At 37.1% G+C, this 21,193-nt stretch overlaps 1 protein-coding gene across 4 annotated transcripts in view; it reads left to right on the top strand.

Annotated features, from left to right (window-relative positions):
• The window catches only part of STARD13 (StAR related lipid transfer domain containing 13), a 799,642-nt gene that overhangs the window by 63,425 nt on the left and 715,024 nt on the right, over positions 1–21,193 (top strand). For 3 of the 4 annotated variants that reach the window (XM_056825164.1, XM_056825162.1, XM_056825163.1), the window contains one exon: positions 4,604–4,747. The exons of the other annotated variant lie outside the window; for it this stretch is intronic. The gene's annotated coding sequence lies outside the window, so the exon portion shown is untranslated. The remainder of the gene's footprint in view (positions 1–4,603; positions 4,748–21,193) is intronic. 4 annotated transcript variants of the gene reach the window in all.

Here is a 21,193-nt window from a genome sequence, read left to right as displayed (position 1 = left end):
AGTTAGTGAAAGAGATAGGAAGTAGTGTAGGGGAGAGGATCAAGATTCAGTCTCTTCCTTGTTTTACTTCCTGGTGCAACTTCTCTAAAATTCCACACCACTATAATTCACCAAGTTTCATTATCTACTAAAATATAGAGGGTTTTGCTTGGGCAAAGAGAAAAGTCACCTCTTCTTTTTTCTTTTTCAACTTTTTTTTCTTTTTTGTTGTAATTTTTACATGTTGATATAACTTTTAATAATCAATTTTTAGCATTTTATAATCTATATTCTCTCTCTTTTCCTTGCTCCCCCTACCCTGATGAGATGACATATATTATGATATAGTGCTATCATGCAATAAATATTTCCACATTCATCATGTTGTGAAAGAAGACATATTGCTTATAAAAAAAATCCAAAAACCTCATGAAAGAGAAAAAGGGGGAAATAGTGAACTTCAATTTGCATTCAGACCCCATCCATTCCTTCTTTGGTGGTGGATAGCTTTTTTCATTATGAGTCATTTGGAGTTGTCTGGGATCCTAGTATTGCTGATAATAGTTGAGTTATTTACAGTTGATCATTGTATATTATTGCTATTACTGTGTACAATGTTCTCCTGGTTCTACTCACTTCACTTTGCATCACTTCATATAAATCTTTCAAGGCATTTTTAGGGCTACCTCTTATTGAGAGACATGAATGAAAGAGGATATAGTTTCAGAAGGAAAAAATGATCTGTGGTGAAGAAGAGGGGTAAAGAAGGAACTCTTTGCAAATGCCTTAATTTTTTCAGTGAAATATGAGATTGGGTTCTCAGCTGAGAGGTTGAGGAAAGGGAAGCTTTGAGAAGTTTGAGGAGGCAATACTTTTTGTTGTAGCAAAGTAGATATCCATGAACTAGGAAATGGCCAAACAAACTGTGGTACAAGAATATGACAGAATATTATTATGCCATAATGAATATGAAGAATTCAGAGAAGTTTGGAAAGACTTAGATGAACTGGAGCAGAGAAAAGCAAGCAGAGCCAGAAAACATTATGTTTAATAACTATGATGAAGTAAATTGAAGACATCAAAAATATGAAACTGAATTCTATGTGATTATAACCAGAGAAGAGTTGAAGAAAAATACTTCCCTCTCTTTATTATAGAGGTGGACACTATGGATTTGGAACATTATAAACTACTCTCAATCTTATTTTTATTGAACTACCTTTGTTTCTCATTTCTAATTTTATTATTATTATTATTATTCCTCTAATTTGTTACAAGACTGGCTTTCTATGTAAAGAAGGCTAAGGGTAGGGTTCCTAGAATTACAGATGTAGAAGTGAATGGGACCTTATAGGACATTTAGGCCAATCTTCACATTTTACGGAGGAGAAAATTAGGGCCCAGAGACAGGAAGTTGCTTCCAGAAGTGACATAATAATATAAGTGGCAGAGCTAAGATTTAAATTCACTTTCTGTTCCTACAAATTCAACATTTTCTCCTCCACTATATTCCCTCCCAATAGTTAGAATTAAAGATGCTTTTTTTTAAGTAGCAATTTTTTTTTTAAAAAATGAAGCTTATAAGAGAGAAAGATATTATATTGTATATAAATGTAATGGAAGGATGATAGGATTGCCTGATTTGGGAAACCTGGAGCTTGTTTTTAAGGTTTTAGGAAGGAGTCAGTAGAGAAGAAAAGTTGAAAACTTTAATGAAAGAGAGAATGATTACCAAAGCAAGTTCCTGGAGGAGAAAAAGAAGAATTGGGATTAAGAGCACAGATGGGAATATCAGTTTTATCCAGGAGGACAGATAAGCCTTCCTCAGAGCTCCCTCTGGAAAGCAGCCTCAGAATTCTTAGGAAAATAGCAGGCTTCATCATCTGCTGTAGATACCCAGGTTGGGATTGAGTTGGGAGCTTTTAGGAGGGATGAAAAAGCTTGTAACAGTAACTATGGGGAAGAAGACAGGGAGTCATTTAAGAAAAATTGGCAAGAAACAAATAGCTGAGGCTATTCATTGTAAAATTGAAATGAGTGAAATCAGCTGGATTTCATGACTTTCAGTGATTCTGAGACCCTGGGAATAAGAACAGACTGATATGGGGAGAATAGTGTAAGGGGTCATGAATGTCAAAAGCTTCAGTTGGTGGTGATTTTATGATAGTATCTAATAAATTGTTAAAGTGGAAGACCATGCAGTCAAAGCTAAGTACAGAAATAAGTAAAGCCAAAGCAATGGAGATTGACTGGGAGAAAAGGACATGGTCAAGGGACCATAGTTCATGACAAGTACAAAAAAATAGCTCTATTATGAGAAAGTGGGATAGAAGGAAGAAACAGATTGTTGTGGTTAGAGACTGACAATTTCAAAGTTCAGGAATTTGAAGCTGATGCAATTCTCTTAGATTGTTAGGTTTTAAGATGTGTGACTATAAGATGAAATGGGATAGAAAAAAAATCATTGAAAGTAAGGAATTACACGATCAGGGTGTTAAAGGATTTATCAGTCTAAATAGAGTCAATAATTAAAAATTCAGAAAGGTACCACACAGAAGTTTCTTGTCTCATTGTACCCAAAGAAAGTACTTTCATAAACAAAAGCAATAATTGGGCCTTTGTCATAATGTTAGCAGTCCCAATGCTTGAAATAATAATAATGAATAATTTAGTTCAGTCATCTAAAATGCTGAATTAAATAAGGATGAAAATTACAGCTTACAATCCTTTTTATTGTGTCTAGCACATACTGAGTGTCTGGTACAATGCTTTGTATATTATATATACTTGAAAAATGATGAATGAATAGAAGGAAAAACTTTCTATCAAATAGATCTATCCAATGGAATTTTCAGTGAAATAGACTGACATATAAGTGATCTCCCTATCACTGTAGGTATTTAAAAAGGAGTTTGGATTAACTAATCATTGTTAGGGTTTTTATAGAGGAGATTTATGATTGAGGTAGGGACTGAACTAGGTGTCATTCCAATATCCTTTCTGGAAGGGATATATGAATGAAAATTCCATTATTTTATAAGTGAATTGAAAACCAAATGTTCAGGATCTCCAGTATGATTTTCCTACACCATTCATTTTTTAGACAAGAGCAGCAGCGGTTTTGGCTTCCTTTTCTCTGTCACTCACCTTAATCCTTGCCACCACCACTACCATCCCCCAAATTTCAGCAAGTCTTTTCCCCACAGGCATTCTCTTTTTTATATTGGGTGGCATAAGGAGATGTAGGGCCACAGTTTCTACTGTAAATACAGAGTACATTTTATGTAACAGTTTGATCATTCCTTTTCTACTTCTAATACTCTGTTTTCCCAGAGGACCAGATCCTGGGAATCCCTAGGACCAAAGATAATCCAACATGTCAAGGATAAAGAGGAAGAATGAAAAATAGGTGCTATGTGAAAGATATAGCAATTAAAAAACTCATTTTCAACTATTCATTTCAACAACTTAAATTACTGTACTGATTATCATTGTCTTAAATCATTTGGAGGCAAAATTAGTATAATGAATAGATGTTTTATACTGGAACTAGGAAGACTTGAACTTAAGTCTTTCCCTTGACACATTCTCTGTGTGACAATGTACAAGTCACTTCATCTTTCAGTTGCACAGGACAGGTAACTCTTAAAGACTATAAGTTGCAGAGGAATTTCTGTTACTCATAGCTGAGGGAATTTCCCACACTGGAAGTTCCCTATACTGAAGAAAAGCCTGACTGAAAGAAGAGAGAAAAAACAAAATCCTGTCAAGGATTCAAAGAGACAAAATTATCTTAAAACACTTTTTTAAGGTTCTGCAAAGGATCACAGGAATAGAAAATCTTCAAGGCTATTATTTCATTTCATAACTCAAACTTTGAAAACTTCATTTGGCTGATACTGCTTGCTTGAGAATTAGACTGGTGCTGTCATTACTCATAAACTTTGGGGAACACCCACTGATAACAATGTGAAACATTCAGTGAGTTTACTGAAGCCTTCTACTCACTGGATCATTAAGACATATTTCAACGATGAGGTCACCAGTGTTGTGTAAATCTCGAATTTATGGGGTGATTTGTACTTTCAGGGAGTTCTGACACGTCTTTGGCAAAGGCCCTCAGATGCCATGGATTGATGCCACTCAGAATCTTAGCTCAGGGATATGATCAGGTTGGAGCATGAATAGGCTACATTAGAATTCTAACCCTCTGATACAAGAGGAAAACAAGGTTATTTAAACAGTCCCAGCTCACATTGTAGCCATCCTTTAACGGAAATACTCTTCAATCCGTTAAAACTATCATTTGATCATCAAACACAGTTTTGTTCTCCCAATAAAACAAAAAGGCAGTGTTTAGACTCTGTGAAGGATCCATCTGACTGAAAGGAGAAAACAGGCATAATGTTTATTATCTTTCAGTGGCCCTGTGTGTGCAGAGGTTAGACAGAAAACCCTGAGGAAAGAGCATTTGAGAAGAATGAAATGCATGCAGGGTTAGGGCTGTTTCCTCATAGTGCTGTAGGTTACAGGGCAAAAATGCTGTTCTCATATTTGTCTTAAAGTTTCTATGTGACCTTAGGCAAAGAAGTAAATGTCCATTTACCATTTGTTAACATCACAGGAGTTCAGAATAGCAAGGGGACTTCAAAAGTCACACCTGGAAGTCCGATCCTCTCTTCAACATGCCCAATACATGGTCAACCAGCTTCCCCTCAAGGAGCTCAAGATGAGGGAACTCACTACCTTCAGCTGTTCATCTGTGGGGGTAGGTCTACCATCAGGAAATTTTTCTTTTCTTTCTATAACAAGGCTTAATTTTTCTCTTCATAATCTGTACCCATTGCTTCAAAAACAAACCTAATCCTTTCATTGAATTATCTGACTTTTAGGTAAAGATGGCCATTGAGCCACCCTTTAAGAATTCTCTGTTCTCTTGCTACAAACTCAACTGTAGGGTTTTCATGATTCTGGTTTTCTGAGCTGATTATTAAGTTAAAACCCAATGTAAATAGTAATATATAGTAATAAAATCAGACAAAAAGAGTGTTACCTAGTGGAAACCATAACAGCCCAAGGAACAATCTAAAACTATGTAATAGAGTAGTTGCTAGTCTGTATCGATGGAGGAGGAAGTTTCCACACCAGGAGATCCAGATCTGAAGCAAGCAAACAAACATATAAGCACATTATAGTAGAAAGGAGACTAAGCTAGGAATCAGAAACCTCAGTTTACTCATACGTAAAGTGAGGATAAGAATAGTACCCATATCACAGGGTTATTATGAGAATGTTATACTAGCACAACTGAGATAGCATACGTTAAAGGATTTTGCAAACCATAAAGCTCTATAAAAAACAAACAAACAAACAAACAACTAGCTTTATTCTTAGAGGCAGCTATCTGGATAGAGAGCTTTGAATCCAGTCAGAAACATCTGATTTTGAATCTGACCTGAGACACACTTTCTACTTGTGTGACCTTGGGCAAGTTGTTTAACCTATGCCTCAGTTTTTTCACCTGGAAAATGCACATAATAATAGCCCCTATCTCCCCAAATTGGTGTGAGCATAAAATGAGATTATATTTATGAAGCACTTTAAGAGCTTTAATACATTATATAAATGCTAGCTATATTTTTATTATTCCTTTTTTAAAAAAAACCCTTACCTTCTTTCTTAAAACCAATACTGGATATTGGTTCCAAGGTACAAGGGTGGTAAGGGCTAGGCAATGGGAGTTAAGTGACTTGCCCAGGGTCATACAACTAGGGAGTGTCTGAAGTCAGATTTGAATTTAGGACCTCCCATCTTTAGGCCTGGCTCTCAATCAATCCACTGAACCACCTAGCTGACCACCTTATTTTTTTAATACCTAAAAATGGTATTTATGTTGAAATATGTAAGTCCAGTGTATTACTTCTCTTTGTTCATTGTATTATCTGTTAAGTTGGAAGACATTTGACCTATGCATTTGTTTTAAAGAGTCATGTCTAAAGCCTCGGCTTTATCTGGAAGCTCTACTCATATGCCATATGGAAGAGAGTATCATATGATCTTAGAAACATGGAAACCTTTCGGCAAATGGTATTAGATAGTCTTTTTATGACAGGAGGAAGACAGGCTTTCTGGATGTTCCAAAGAGTTAAAAACTCTGAAAGGAAATCTTGTTCAATTGAGCTGACATTATCAAGCATTGTATATCATACATGTCATTTACAATTCAATGCACAGCTATTAATAGGAGCTAAACTGAGTATCTGGAGAATGTTCAAGCCAAGCCCAGAACATTCAATGAAATGTATCTGCCTAGCACCTGTGATACATGACCTTCTATACTTACTCTCAGCAACCAAGGCCATTGGATGATTTGACATTGTCCAGTGCCAATGATACATTTCCCAGGTCCTCTTGGCAACTGTTAATTTGATTTAGTGCCTCTAATTCTCTGTTTTCATTGGATACCAATATCATATTGGAAGCCTCAGAATTGCACTTACAAGGGGAAAGTGGTAACTTCTTAGAAGAGGAAATTTTGTGAACTGTGCTGTCTAAACAATCAGTATAACTATATCATTGGTCATTGCCCAATTCCACAAATGGTTACCATCATTTCTCTACCAGATAGATGGACTGCATTCTTGTTGAGAAAAAGACATTTCCAAGGAAAATAGTTCTCTGGCAGGTAGAAAATAACAAGACTTTAGGTAGTAAAGCATATGACATAGAAGGAACTGTCGGAGTCTGAATGCAAATTGAATCATCCCATTTTCCACTTTATTTCCTTCATGAGTTTTTTTTTCTTGTATGTGCAATATATGTCTTCTTTTATGACATGGGAAATATGGAAATATATATTGCATGACAGCACTGGTAAACCCCATATCAGACTATTTGTTATCTCAAGGAGGGGGAAGGGAGAGAATTTGCCTCACAAAACATCAGAGAAAATTTTTGAAAATTGTGTCTATACATAATTGAAAAATAATAAAAGGAATAGACATTTTAAAAATATATGACAGAAATATTCATTTATTCTTTACCATAGAAAAGTTTCTTTCTCCAGGGTAAAATTTGAAAGTAATATCACCAAAAAACAAAATATATGGCAATTCAAGAGGAGCCATGATATCATAATGGATATTTTGGATATATTTTTCCCATGTAAGTTATTTTACTAGCAAGAAGGAATTTTAAGTTCCTCTATTTTAACCCCCTCATTTTATAGTTGAAGAAATGGATGTCCAAAATGTCCAAGTTGCCTTCCAAAGGTGATATTCAAACTGGGATTTGGCAAGACTGGGATTCAAACATAAGTACTCTTGGTGCTATATCCAGTGATCTTTACAATTCACTATATTCCCCCTCTGCTTTCCTATTATCAGTCTTTAACTGGTCTCTAACTCTCATGAGGACACTGATATAGGATTCCTATTTCTATAAATGTAGTCATGAATGAAGATAGGATAAATGGTTTATTGATTATTTTCTATAGATCTTTAATAGTTAAAACTTATCTAATTTTTTTCCCTATCAAAATACAATGCTGGCAAGCTTTAGTATTTAACACAGGCGTTGGGATAGCAGAACTGGTCAAATGTTTCTATTTCAAAACATTCTCTACAGATGTTCTGGAATATGTCCAGATGAGGTTGTCAGGAAAGAAAAGTTTTAGATATCTTTAAATATTCTGTCCCCAAAAGTGACTGCGTGTCCTAGCATTGAGAAGGAAGCATTAGAATAATGTAAATCCATTTACACTAGCTAGCCACCCAGGTAGAAAAGTGAACCAAGCATTCTAAACAAGGAATTCTAAACCAAATAAAGGTTCCCTAAATTTCCCTCTATCAATTTCCCATCTTGAGAGGTGGAGTCAAGATGGCAGCATAGAGGCAGCGAAAGTTCAGACCTCTGAAAACCCTTCCTCACCAATTAAAAACCAAATGCTCCTAGGAGACTGAAAACCAAATCTAACAGGACACAGCTAAGGAACCCTCCTGCTGAACTCAACTTAAAAGGTACAAAAAGCCTGAATTCGAGAATACTCAAGTTTAAGGGGAAGGAAGATCCCAGAACCCCTCCCTCACCCACAGTACTGAGCCTCCAGTAGTAGCCAGAATCTCTGGGTAGGCAAGGGCTCTAGTCTGGAGGGAGTATCTTGAGGGCAAAGCTAAGTTCAGGGCTCTGAACATGGATGACTGGGAAGCAGCTTCGAGGAGAAACACAGAGGAGGCAGCCTAGTCACAGCAGCAGAGACACTCCATATCCCTCCCCACCACTTTCCTGAGGTTTTGGCCTCAGGGCACATCCAGCACTGCAAGTTAAACTCAGCTGGGCTTAATCTCATCACATCTTCAGAGGGCAGGGAAGCTCAAGCTCCAACATCCCTTCCCCACAAACTGCTCTGAGTGCCTTGCTAAGCTCCAAGAGTGAAGGCTGACAGAAAAGCCCAAACCCACAGATCCATCACACAAGAGTGCAGGAAACCACAGGGGGAAAAAGGGGGAAATATGAGCAAACAACAGAAAAAGAAAAAAAGAAATTACAATCAACAGCTTCTATCCAGGCAATGAAAAAAGAGCAAATGTAAGAGGAGGATCAAGGAACCCAAAGCAAAAACACAGAAACTCCAGTGAATTGGACACAGGCTTTGGAAGAACTCAAAATACAATAGAAAACACAATTAAGAGAGGCTGAAGACAACTGGAAAAAGAACTTAAGAAGGAAGATAAAGGAGATGGAAGATGAGGCAAAGAAGGTGAAAGATGACCTCCAAAGCAAATCAAACCAGAAGGAGTATGAACAATTTTCCATCTTATAAAGAGGCTAAATAGTAAAATGTGCTTCAGAGTCAATAGTAGAGTTCAGACTTTTCTAACTTTTTGCTTCTTATTGTGGACATAGAAGGGAGTGTTCACATCAACTAGTCCATTCCAAGTTCATGATTCTTTGACATTTGCTTTTAACTTAACCATATATTGACACTTTGGAGCCATTAAAAATATTGTTCATTCCTGATCAATCCTTGTCAACTGCACTTCCCACAATGAATGTGTGTGTGTGTGTGTGTGTGTTTGTGTGCATACGTGCATATGCACTTAAATTGTTCATGTTCCCTTCTAACTCTCAGGCTAGATTTTGTATGACTAACCTGTGATAAAGTGAGCCTTCAGGGGTTAGAAACTGTGTTTTCCTTTTCCTTGCCCATAGCACCAAATACTGATCTCACTGATCTCTACACATAGTGGGCACTGAATCAAGAATAACTACAGTAAACATGTCTAAGTGCCAGCTATATGCAAAGGACTCTGCTAGTTGCCAGGGACACAAGTCTAAGTGACCTCAAGGAGCTTAAAATCTAACCAGAGAGATAATATGAGAGCACAAATAATTATAATACACGATAACATATAAGTATGTTGCTGAAGTACAAAATCATGTGACTCTTGATGAAAGAGAGCTTACCTTTGAATTGGAATTAAGTAAGTGCATGAGCCTCTGATTGAATATATGAACAGAGAACCTTGAAGGATGAGAAGGATTTCAATAGGTAAAGAGGGAGTTGAGGGAGACTTGCTACAGTTACCATGAATGTTGTAAGTAAATGCGAAGAAAATAGAAAGGTCAAGATGAGGTTAGAGAATAGAGAATAATTTTTTTCTCTCTAAAACAAAGAAGGGAAAACTAGCTAAAAGGTACATGGAAGCCAGATTTTGAAAGGTCTTCAGGACTAATTAAGCAACTGGGGTAATTTTCTCTGCAGGCAGTGGGCATCCACCTTGAGGTTTTTAAATGACATAGTAGTACATTATTGGGTTACTATCACACTAGTGAAGATGAATAGTCATTTGCACCAGAACCCTTCTGATGGTGGCTGTGGGAGAAGGGGATGGATATAAAAGATAACATGGATATAAAACTGGTACATATATAAGGGGCAATTTGGGGAATGTTGAACTCAGTCGAGTTCAAGATTCACTTTTGGTACTTATCAGCTATTTGAACATATCTTTTTTAAGAATGAAAAAATCAATTACAACTCATGGATTTTTGAACCTCATTAATAGGAAGAATTAGTGATATCATAAATAGAAATAAGGAAGTAAGGAAACAGAGTAACTTTCAGTAGAGAAAGATGTTAGACATGTAGAGTATGAATACTGATTGGACAGTGAGGTGAATATGCTCATCCAGCAGCTTGAAATGTGGGGCTGGAAGTCAGGGCTGGAGATGGGGTTTGAGAGTCATCCATATAGTGGTTATCACTACAAATATGGGGTTGGATGATACAAAAGGGAAAATATTGATAAAAAAGGAGTGGGAAAATGGGGAAAAGAGCAATTGTACACATTTTGGAGAGGGATGAGGTAAAAGGAGTACTGAAAAGAAAAAAAAGTTACCAGGGACTCATCATGAAAACCAAAATACATATAGTGCCACTGAAATGAAAGAAAAGAAAATATCAAGAAAGAGGTGCTTGATAGGTTCAAAAATACAGAAGAAAGGCAGGATAGAAGATTTGGAAAGATAATTAGATGTGGTAAATAGCAAATTTGGAATATCTTTAAAGTCATTCAAGTAGAATGGGATTTTATATAGATAGATCTCTAGATACATCACTAAGATAGATAGATAGATAGATAGATAGATAGATAGATAGATAGATAGATAGATAGATAGATCTTGAAGGGAGGGTACCTCAGACACCGTTTACTCTAACCTAGTCATTTTATAGATGAGGAAACTCAAGGAATTTAAATGACTTGTCCAAGGTTCCTTGGGTGATAATAATCATATATGAAATTTGAACCCAAGCCCTCTATCACCAGGACCATTGCTCTATTTATTACCACATTGTCTCCTTAATAGGGAAAACAGAAATCTGAACCCCTGCATAAGTGCTAAGGAAGTGAAGGCAATCATTTAAGAATTTTATGAAGAAAGGGGATTGGAGAGAGTTGGGAACAGATATCTTGAGCTGCATAAAAACATCAAGGACAAACTATATTTGGCCATACTCTGCAGGGATATATTTCAGAATGAGCAATATATTAGTTCAGAAATGTTCTATGTGAATTTCTTATGATTTCTGGCCTGACTGTACTTCATCAATTGGCTTTTCTATTCCTTTGTGCCCTGTAGAATGGCCATTCTACTGCTAATATACTGACATTCATTTTAAATCTTTTTCTTTCCATCTCATCAAAATCAGAAAAAAAACTAGCTCCCAGCAGAAAACATTTCATCTCTATCAACCCTCACTAATACCAGTTATACCCTTTATCACATTTTTCCAAAAATCCAGGAGGAGGTATGCTCTTTGGTTTTTGTGGCTACTCTCAGACCTTGTTCATTCATCAACTTTTCTTCTTTTGAAGTAGTCTCTTCTCTAGATGAGAGAGAGAGAGCGACAGAGAGAGAGAGAGATTTGCATGCCCACAGAGAGAGAGAGAAAGAGAGAGAGTGAGAGAGAGAGACAGAGAGACAGAGAGAGACAGAGAGAGACAGAAAGACAGAGACAAGAGAGAGAGACAGAGAGAGACAGAAAGAGAGAGAGAGAGAGAGAGAGAGAGAGAGAGAGAGAGAGAGAGAGAGAGAGAGAGAGAGAGAGAGAGAGAGAGAAACCGAGAGAGAGAGAGACAGAAAAACAGAGAGAAAGAGAGAAGAGAAAAGAGAGATACCACCTCTTCCCAGTCTTGGTGGTAATTTTTGTAGGGACTTCAAAATATCATACCCCACTGATGTTCCCCAGGAGACTTTTACTTCCCAGTTCATCAGTCTCCGGAAGTTCTATGATCTTTGTCTTCAAAGTACTTCCACCATATGCAGGAACAGTTATATTCTTAATCTCATCATCAACCATAAGTGTTCTACATCTAACAAACAGAACTCTGATATTCCTCTTTCTGACTGAGGCTTCCTATCTTCCCACTTCTCCCTTTACCTAACCACCTGTGAAACGCATTTTCATCTCCACATAATCTCTAGTTACTCCTTCCCTCCCTCCTTTTCCTGTGAATCACCCTTAATCTGTTTTCATTTATTTCCTTTCAAAATCTTGACTATTGAGTTAACTAATTTAAATATAATGCTGTCTATTACTTCTTCCCCTTCAAATTCCAACTCTAGAAGACTCCTCCTTTACTTTTCCAATACTTTACCTTAACTCTACTTCCCCTTCTAAATCCCATCTTTTTCTGATACTGGATTATTTAAGTATTCTATTTCTTCTTCTGTTAATAAAGTTAATTTATATTTTTTAAACATTCATATCACCCAGATTACCATATTTATTGCCATATAATTGGGTGAAATAGTTTTTAATGATTGCCTTAATTTCCTCTTCATTAGAGGTGAGGTCTCCCTTTTCATCTTTGATACTGTTTACTTGGATTTCTTCTCTCCTTTTTTTTATTAGATTGACCAGCACTTTATCTATTTTGTTTGTTTTTTCAAAGTAACAGCTTCTAGTCTTATTTATTAATTCAATAGTTCTTTCACTTACAATTTTATTAATTTCTCCTTTAATCTTTAGAATCTCTAATAATTAGTTTTTATCTGGGGGTTTTGAATTTGTTCCCTTTCAAGTTTTTTTGATTTGCATGCCCAATTAATTAAACTCTGACCTCCCTATTTTGTTCATAAATGAACTCAAGGATATAAATTTCCCCCTGAGTACTGCTTTGGCTGCATCCTATAGTTTTTGAAATGATGTCTCATCATTGTCATTTTCTTCAATAAATTATTAATTGTTTCTATGATTTGTTCTTTAACTAACCAATTATGGAGAATCATATTATTTAATTTCCAATTATTTTTTTGTTTAATTTTGTTTTGGCTCTCCATTTAACCTCATTAATTATTATTTTTATTGCATTATGATCTGAAAAGGTTACATTTATTATTTCTGCTTTTTTGCACTTGTTTGCCATGTTTTTATGCCTTAGTACATGGTCAGTCTTTGTGAATGTACCAAATGCTACTGAAAAGAAGGTGTATTCCTTTGTGTCTCTATTTTATTTTTTCTTGTTTCTCCTTTAGAAATGTAGATGCTATACTATTTGGTACGTACATGTTGAGCACAGATATTTCCTCATTGTTTTACTGCCTTTTATCAAGAAATAATTACCTTCCCTATTTCTTTAAACTAGATCTATTTTTACTTTGGCTTTGTCAGATATCATGATTACAACTCCTATCTTCTTTTTTCTCAGTTGAGGCCCAAGAGATTTTTCTCCAGCCTTTGACCCATACCCGGTGTGTGTCTACCTGCCTCTTGTGTGTTTCTTGTAGACAACATATGGTAGGATTTTGGTTTCCAATCCACTCTGCTATTTGCTTCTGCTTTATGGGTGAGTTCATCCCATTCACATTCAAAGTTATGATTACTACCTATGTATTCCCAAGCATTTTGATTTTCTCTCCTTGCAGAGGTCTGGGTATGGAGAGCAGGCAAGTCTCTGTGTTGAGTGGTACAGAGGTTTTTGCCCAGAGGTTATTTTTCAGATCTCTGTGGCATTTTGCTTTGAGCTTTCTGTCTCTGCTCAAGCTCTCTGCCCTATCTCCATGATTCTCAGTTTCCTGGGATCCCTAGTCTTGCTGTACTTACCGGCAGATTTAGCCCCCAAGAACTTATATATTTCCTTACAGAGGTCTAGGTGTGGGGTGTAGGCAAATCTCTGTATTGAGTGCTAGAAAGGTTTTTCCCTGGAGGCTTTTTTGGGGTCTCTACAGTACATTTGTTATGAGCCTCCCCTTTATGCCCAAGCTTCTTATCCTATTTAAATGTTTCCTTGGCCACCCAGTGTCCCAAGTCCCAGTTTCTCTAAGGGGTAGGTCTGTTGGTGGGGTCAGCCAGCCTCCCTCCTAGAACTTAGAAGTTTGTCCTATGCTGGCTCTGACTTTGGCAAGGTAGGTGAAGTGGGGTTGGGGATCACCCCTTAGTTGGAAAATTTTGCCCCCTTTTAGCTTGTAAATGCCCTAACTTTGCCTGCCTTCCATGCTGTATTCTACTGTGGATCTTCTTTGCTCGTTTGACTTTGGTTTTGTCATTTTGAGGCACTCTGTCTCCATTGGTGGAGAGGAGAGGATGAGCCCTGCTTCTACTCTGGAGTCCTGTTTACCCAGAAGATCCCATCTTTTTTGAACACTGCTAGAGGAAGCCATAAAACTTTCTTGACTATTTCTGTTTAGTTGTTTCAGTCATGCCCAATTCTTCAAGACACAATATAGAATTTTCTTGAAAAGCTACTGGAATGGTTTGTCACTTTTTTCTCTAGCTCATTTTACAGATAAGGAATCTGAGGCAAACAGGGTTAAGTGAATTGCCTAAGGTCACATGGCTAGTAAGTGAGATCAGATTTAAACTCTGGAAGATGGATCTTCTTGACTCAAGGTCTAGCACTCTATCTACCAAACCACCTAGCTGCCTTGTTGACTAAGTCTATTACAAATCATCTATTTAATCTCAGCTTGGCCGTCACTGTACCAAACCAATCCTTTTAATCTTCTTGGATTGATTGTTCATTGAATTCCTCACATCTTCTTTTCCAAATCACTCCTGTTCTCCTTAAGTATATATTTACATTACCTTTATCCATCCCTTACACTAAAAGTTTGGCTTTATACTCTGTCTAAAATGCTGACGTCTTTTATCAAATGCTCTTTTCTCCTCATTTTTACATGTGAAACTCCTTACCATCATCTTTTATTCTCTCTTCCTTTGTTCCACCCTTAGAGCAATAAACCATCATCTCCTTCTGCCTTCTTTCCTAACTCTTCCATTGAGATATCTTTATGAGAATGGGCAAATTCTTTAATATCTCTGAACTTCAGTTATTTCATCTGCAAAGTGGGGATAATATGTTGGACTTATTTCAGGAGATTGTTGTAAGGTTCAAATTTTATATATCAAATACTGGGTGAAATTTGCAGTATTACTTTTTTGAAGAGATCATTTTATGTAGAGATCTATGGTTACAGAACACTTTAGAAACAGCATTTTATTTCATAACAACCTTGTAAAAGAGGAAATACAAGAACTTGTCCCCATTTGGCAGATAAGGAAAGTGAGTGATTAAATGATTTGCCTGAGTTTTACAGTTAGTAGGCATCAGAAATCAGGCTAGCCTAGGTCTTCCTACTCTCTTGAAAGCTCTTTCCATCACTGCTAATTTCCTTTCTAAATACACTAAACTATAAGAGGCAACTATGGGTCAGTGGTTGAATGCTAGACCTGGAGTCAGGAAGACTTGAGTTCAAATCCAGGCTAAGACACTTCCTAGTTGTGTGATCTTGGGCAAGTCACTTAACCTAAAAGTAAGACATGACTGCATAACAGCACACTAAAATGTACTAGGTGACCATCAGAAACATTTAGAATTGTATTTCTCAAATGCTTATGCTGGAAAGTGAATAATAAGAGTCACATCCTTCTGATTTCATAAAGACAGTTATTTGTTTGATGCACACTCCCTCTGTGCTGATAATCTGCTGATCTCTTCATAAAGTGTGCTGGAATGATAGCAACAGCTTTGACTCTCCTCGACAAGGCAAAGAAAAAAAACATAAACAAATAGGCATATTCATATCTCAACTGATTCATAACGAATGCCAAGCAAATTGCCTGTCTCTGCTAGGAAAGGAAGATAGGGATCAGTCTACCTTGGAAGCCTGGCATTGTACCGTCTCTGCAGTGAAACAAAGCTAGGAAGGTTTAATAAAGGAGAGACATTCCTCTCTTACATCTGTTGTACACAAGCCAAATGAGGCTTGGGAGAGAGGGTGGAGAATGATTGGGCCATAGGATTCACGGATTCATGGTGGGGAATGCCTGGATGAAAAACTGAGTTGTACTATTTATTTCAGAATGTTGCTAAGGCCCATCTTAGATAATGGTGGGTGAGAAAAAATTCCATATTCCTGGCTCCCCCCACCCCACAAAAAAATCCCTTTCTTCTTTTTCTCTCTCCCCTTGAGAAAGGATCCTTGGGAAAGCTTATAGCATGTGGGCCACAAAAAGATGGTTAGATTATGGATCAAAGGGTCTGTCCAAAACAAAATGATGAAGTCTTATTGAGTTCTGAATCTTTGCTGCAGGGTTACAGAGGGTGGTTGGGGTTAAGGAGAGGTGGAATTGAATATGCTGTGGAGGCAGCAAGCCAATTTGTAATAAATATTAGCAAATTTACCTTTCTCTAAGCTCAGGAGGAATTTGGGAACAGAGAGAAGAGAGGAGAAGAAAGGGACCAAAGCTTGAAAAGGAGAGGGGAGTGAATGTTGGAACAAATGTCAGGTCTCATGAAAGCAAGTAGAAATTAGCCAAGTTTGAGGATGGTATGGAATGAGAGGAAGTATGACTCAAGGACTAATGTGACAAGGAAATCACTTTAAAAGACTGATATATATTAATTTAAGGTCGCCAAGGAATTCAGCTATGTAATTCCTAAATGAAAACTCAAGTCAGCAGTCAACCTTTTATAGAGTTTAATTACAAACAGGAGGAAGAAAGGAATTAGAGATAGAGAGAGAGAGGGAAAGAGAAAGGGGAGAGAAGGGAATAGGGCTTAAATACCCCTTCTGTTTAGTCTGGGCCAAAAGGCCCAAGCCCTTAGATAGCTGAGGCAAAGAAAGGAGATCAGTCCCTATTACTCATGTGACCCAAATGGAGAAACAGTCTCAGGGGCCTCCACCTCCAGCTTCCTTCAGATCCAACTCTCAAAGCACCACCTCTCAGACCAAAAACCTCTCTAACCAACAACCCTCAGTCCTCAGACCCCTCTATCTTTAAGGAAACCATCCAAGTTCCCTCCCCTCAGTTCTCACATCTACCAATCACTGTCCATGTCTTCCCTGTGTCAATGGTGGCTCTAGCTTAACCCAGGACCGCCCAGAGGTCTGTGGCTTTGCACATGTCTGTTGAAGGTCATATTCTCAAATAATTAAATCTTGATCTATGCTGCAGTCCTTCCTAAAACCTGTTAGGACTGAGTAGGGTGGAGATTGTATCAATTCTAAAATCAATCATGACTCAAAAAACTTCCTGTTCTATGCTTAAGCATAGGTCAAAGCCCTTTCCATTCTTCAGCAAAAGGTTTCTGTCCTAAAGTAATCTTAAGAAGGGAGGAGGAGGAACCTCCCTTGCCAATGGGGTTCACATTCCAATGGTGAAATTTCCAACATTCACAAGTCTAAGAAATTTTAAGGTTTACACTAATAAGTTAGAGATTCTGGGTCTAAAATTTTTAACTTGGACCCGCAGCTGCTGCACTCATTTGTGGAACTCTGAAAAAGTCACCTCATTCTTCTGCTCCCCAAAAGCCACTCCTTAGAAGCAGGCCACAAGAACTTGCCTCATGGAGTTCCTGAGGAAAATATCTAATAAAAGCAACTGTGAAGCCTGTTGCATATATCCAGCAGTTGTATAAATGAGAAAGGATAAACAAGGGCCCAATTTCAGGCCCATTCAATAAAATGAAAGACTTTCATTTTCTGAAGCTCCATTTGTGACTTCTCTTCATCATTTACAACCAAGTGAGATGGATCCCACATCCTAGTCATCTGAGAGCCTTTGCAAAACTCACAAGCTTGTTGCCACATTAAAGGCAAGTTAAAGATTTACAAAGCAAGATAACATTTCTGAAAGAATGGGGCCAATGACAGAGGCAGTGAGACAGTATTGATTTTTCAGTCACAATTCCCTTGTTCTCTTCAGGATTCAGAAAGCCATTTAAAAAGGTAGCTGAATTTCCTTTTCCTTCTCCATTTCTATTCTTTTATGAGTTTGAGAACACTGGGGAAAATCAACTTCTCACTGTTTTTCTTATAAACCTAACTTCATCTTGCTACTTGCCTGTCTCTTGTGAAATTGAAAGTAGATAGTTGGTAGAAACAACAGGATTCTCCCATGAGTTTGTTTCTAGGCTTTTGATGAGTAAAATTCCTATTTTAAAAGGCACTGTGCTGTTAAAATAAATATTGTTGAAGGCATGCTTTTTGACCACAAATTGGACTGTCTTTGTTTTAAGGATGACCAAGAGCTCCATTTTCTTTTCTAAACAAGCCTCCATGAAGGTGCATCTATAGGAAAAAGCTGAAATAGAAAATATGGTTATTAAAGTGAAAAACATTTATAATTTTAATCATTAGCCAAGATCCCAGCTGCCATATCTCTTCAACTAGGTGCACAACACACACTAGTGTAAGCCTAACAGAGCCATAATTAGGAATTTTTGCATCCAGAACAAGAACTTCAAACTGTATCCAGGTAAGTAATATAAATAGTATCCTAGCTTGGGCATAAGGGTAGAGGTATAAGAATACCCTGTGGAAGATACAGAATTTGCGGTACCAGCGTAAGGCTATGAAGAGAGAAATAGGGCAGAAAATGGAAGATGGTACCCTATTTTGACTAATTATTCTGCTAATCAGGTGTTAAACTCTTTTGTTTCTATGCTGCTAAAGATATACAAGTGGAACCATAAGCCTCTAAATTCAGTGCCTCTAACTTTGACATTTTGGGAAAATATCCCAGTTACCATGTCCTAGATAGGATTCTGCCCTGAAGCTAACATGTTCCTACACAGGGGCGTGCCAAGGATCCAGACCTGTAGTTCACTTGGCTCACCATGATTGCCTTTGATGCCAGTCATGCCATATTTGAATCCCATTTCTGGAAGTTGGACTGTTGCTTTGTTCATGTGGACTAAATTCCCTGCTTCATAACTTATTCTCAATAAAAGGTCCTTGGACCTTATTTACCTGTAGTTAAGCCTCTGCTTTGAGACTCTAACTCCTATTTCATTTCCTCCATTCTTGGTTCCTTCCTCTTATAATGCCTGTTTCTAACCTGCATTTTCCCCCATATTCAACTTCAGAATTTATTTGAATATTCACTTATCACCAAATTACTCTGCTAATATCTAATATATGCTAATAATAATAATCTCTTGATGTCCTTCAACAAAAATATTGTGGTATAAAATACTAGATTCAGTCTCAATGGGCCTGGGTTCAAATCTTGACCTCTGCCATTTATTGTATGATTTTGAGCATACTGCTTCACTTCATAAATGAGTGAGTGTGATTAAATGAAGTAAGTACCTCCCACTTTGCCAATAACCCTCTTGGTCCTCCTTGACATCAACTTCCTACACCTAGAACTGATTGTTGTTATATACTCTATATAGGCATTTTGCCTTTCTATCCTGGGACTGTCTTGATCACTTGTTCCATCTTGGTGCCTCTCTCTGGTATCTGGTCCAAAACAATCCAAAATCTGATTTGGGCCATTTCCCACTGAGTATAACATATCCTAAAAATTTCTAAATGGTAACAATAAAAGATGTTGATTTTGATGCTGGCAATTTAATGTTAGAAATTCTCTATGTATTTTTAAAGCAAATTGTTGCTTTCAGCAATGAGTATTTTTATAGAAATTTTGACAATAACAATAATTAGCATGCATATAACCTTTAATATTTGCAAAGTGCTTTACATGTATTATCTCATTTGATTCTCACAACAATCCTGTGAAATAAGTGCTATTATAAATCCATATTACAGACAAAGCAATTGAGACTTACAGTGCCTGAGTGACTTGCTAGGGTTACAGTAAAGTAAATGTCTGAGGCTGGATTTGAAATCGACCTTCCTGACTATGGGTCCAGAGCTCTAGCTATTTTTGCACTATAATTTTCCTTGTCAAAATTTATTTTTGTTAGGATTTAGTTTCTTTTTATTTTATTTTATTTTATTTTTATTGTCATGCAAAACACACTTTCATTTTGATTGGTAAGAACAAACTCATATATAACCCAAACTCCCAAATAAAACCATAAATACGCTCATGTGAAAGATGCCTCCAACAGTTCCTTCTCTGGAGATAATAGAATTTCCATCATAAGTCTTTCAGGATTGTCCCAGATCATTGCATTATTGAGTGTAGTCAAGTTTTCACAGATGATTGATCATCTTACAATATTGAAGTTGTGTTCAACGTTCTTGCAGTTCTGCTTATTTCACTCTGCATCAGTTCTTGCAGATCTTTCCAGCTTTTGCTGAAATCATCTTGTTTATAGGATTTAGCTTTAAAACAGGGTGAAGCCTCTGCAATGAATAAGGAGTTAGATTTGGAACCAGCCTGTAACATATGCTTACCTTGGGTTCTTGGGCTACCAGTTTACATTGTTTCAAATACTTGTTTAAATTCCACTTATGGGGGAAGTGTTCATGCAAATCTGAGGAGGTAGGAGATAGAATATATAGTTTGTGTACTGTTTGGATAGACCATGGACCATATGAAACTCAAAAGGGAACTTCGAGTCAGATTGCAAAGAACCTTAAAGCACAGGTCGAAGAACTTTTTTTTTTATCCTAGAAAAATTAGGGAGTCATTAAAGTCTTTTGAGCAAAAGTTACATGATTAAACTTAAACCTTATATTGATTATTTTGCCAATTATGTAGACAATGAGTTAGAGAGGAAAAATATTGTCTGAGTTCAAAAATACTAAATAAAATCTCACTTTTAATGGACTATAACAATGCATGGGGCTTTTGTTTAAAGGCCTCCAGTAAGGGGGGGAACCTAAGAGAATTTTAACATTTTTGGAGGGGTGAGGCAGAGAGGCTTCTCTCTTGCTCATATTTATCATATAGGATTTGTATTTAACTTTCATTAAACCACGTGACCCAATCCTGACAGAAATGATGGATTTAAGAGACAGAATGAAACACATTTTTGGATGTGACCAATGTGGGGATTTATTTTGCTTGGCTATGCTTATTTCTTACAAAGGATTTGTTTTTCTTTTTCATCACCACCATCAACATAGTGGGGAAGTAGGGAAGAGAAAAAATAAATTCTTATTAATTGGGGAAAAAAATTAAGCTAAAGTCTGCCACTGAGACTTCCATGCTAAAGATTACTGGGTTACCTGGCTCATGTGGGATAGTCTGTGGCTGTTATACTTCTGTTAGTGAGGGTCCAGATGCAAGAAATGGGTCACTGAGTACAAAAGGGTCGGCTAACAATCACCAAACAAACAGGGTCTAGGGGCAGCAAATAATCATGGTATTTGAACAGGTCAGCAGTGCAGGGGCTCTGGTTCCAAGGGACCAACAAACTATGATCAAACGTTAGGCAGTAGATCAAGAAACCCAGTATCCAAACATGTTTGAGATTGATTGCAATTTGACTCACTTAGCATGGTGAGT

Source organism: Monodelphis domestica, chromosome 4 (assembly GCF_027887165.1).
Source record: "Monodelphis domestica isolate mMonDom1 chromosome 4, mMonDom1.pri, whole genome shotgun sequence".
Lineage (NCBI taxonomy): Eukaryota > Metazoa > Chordata > Mammalia > Didelphimorphia > Didelphidae > Monodelphis > Monodelphis domestica.
This window is presented reverse-complemented; position numbering and strand designations above follow the sequence as displayed.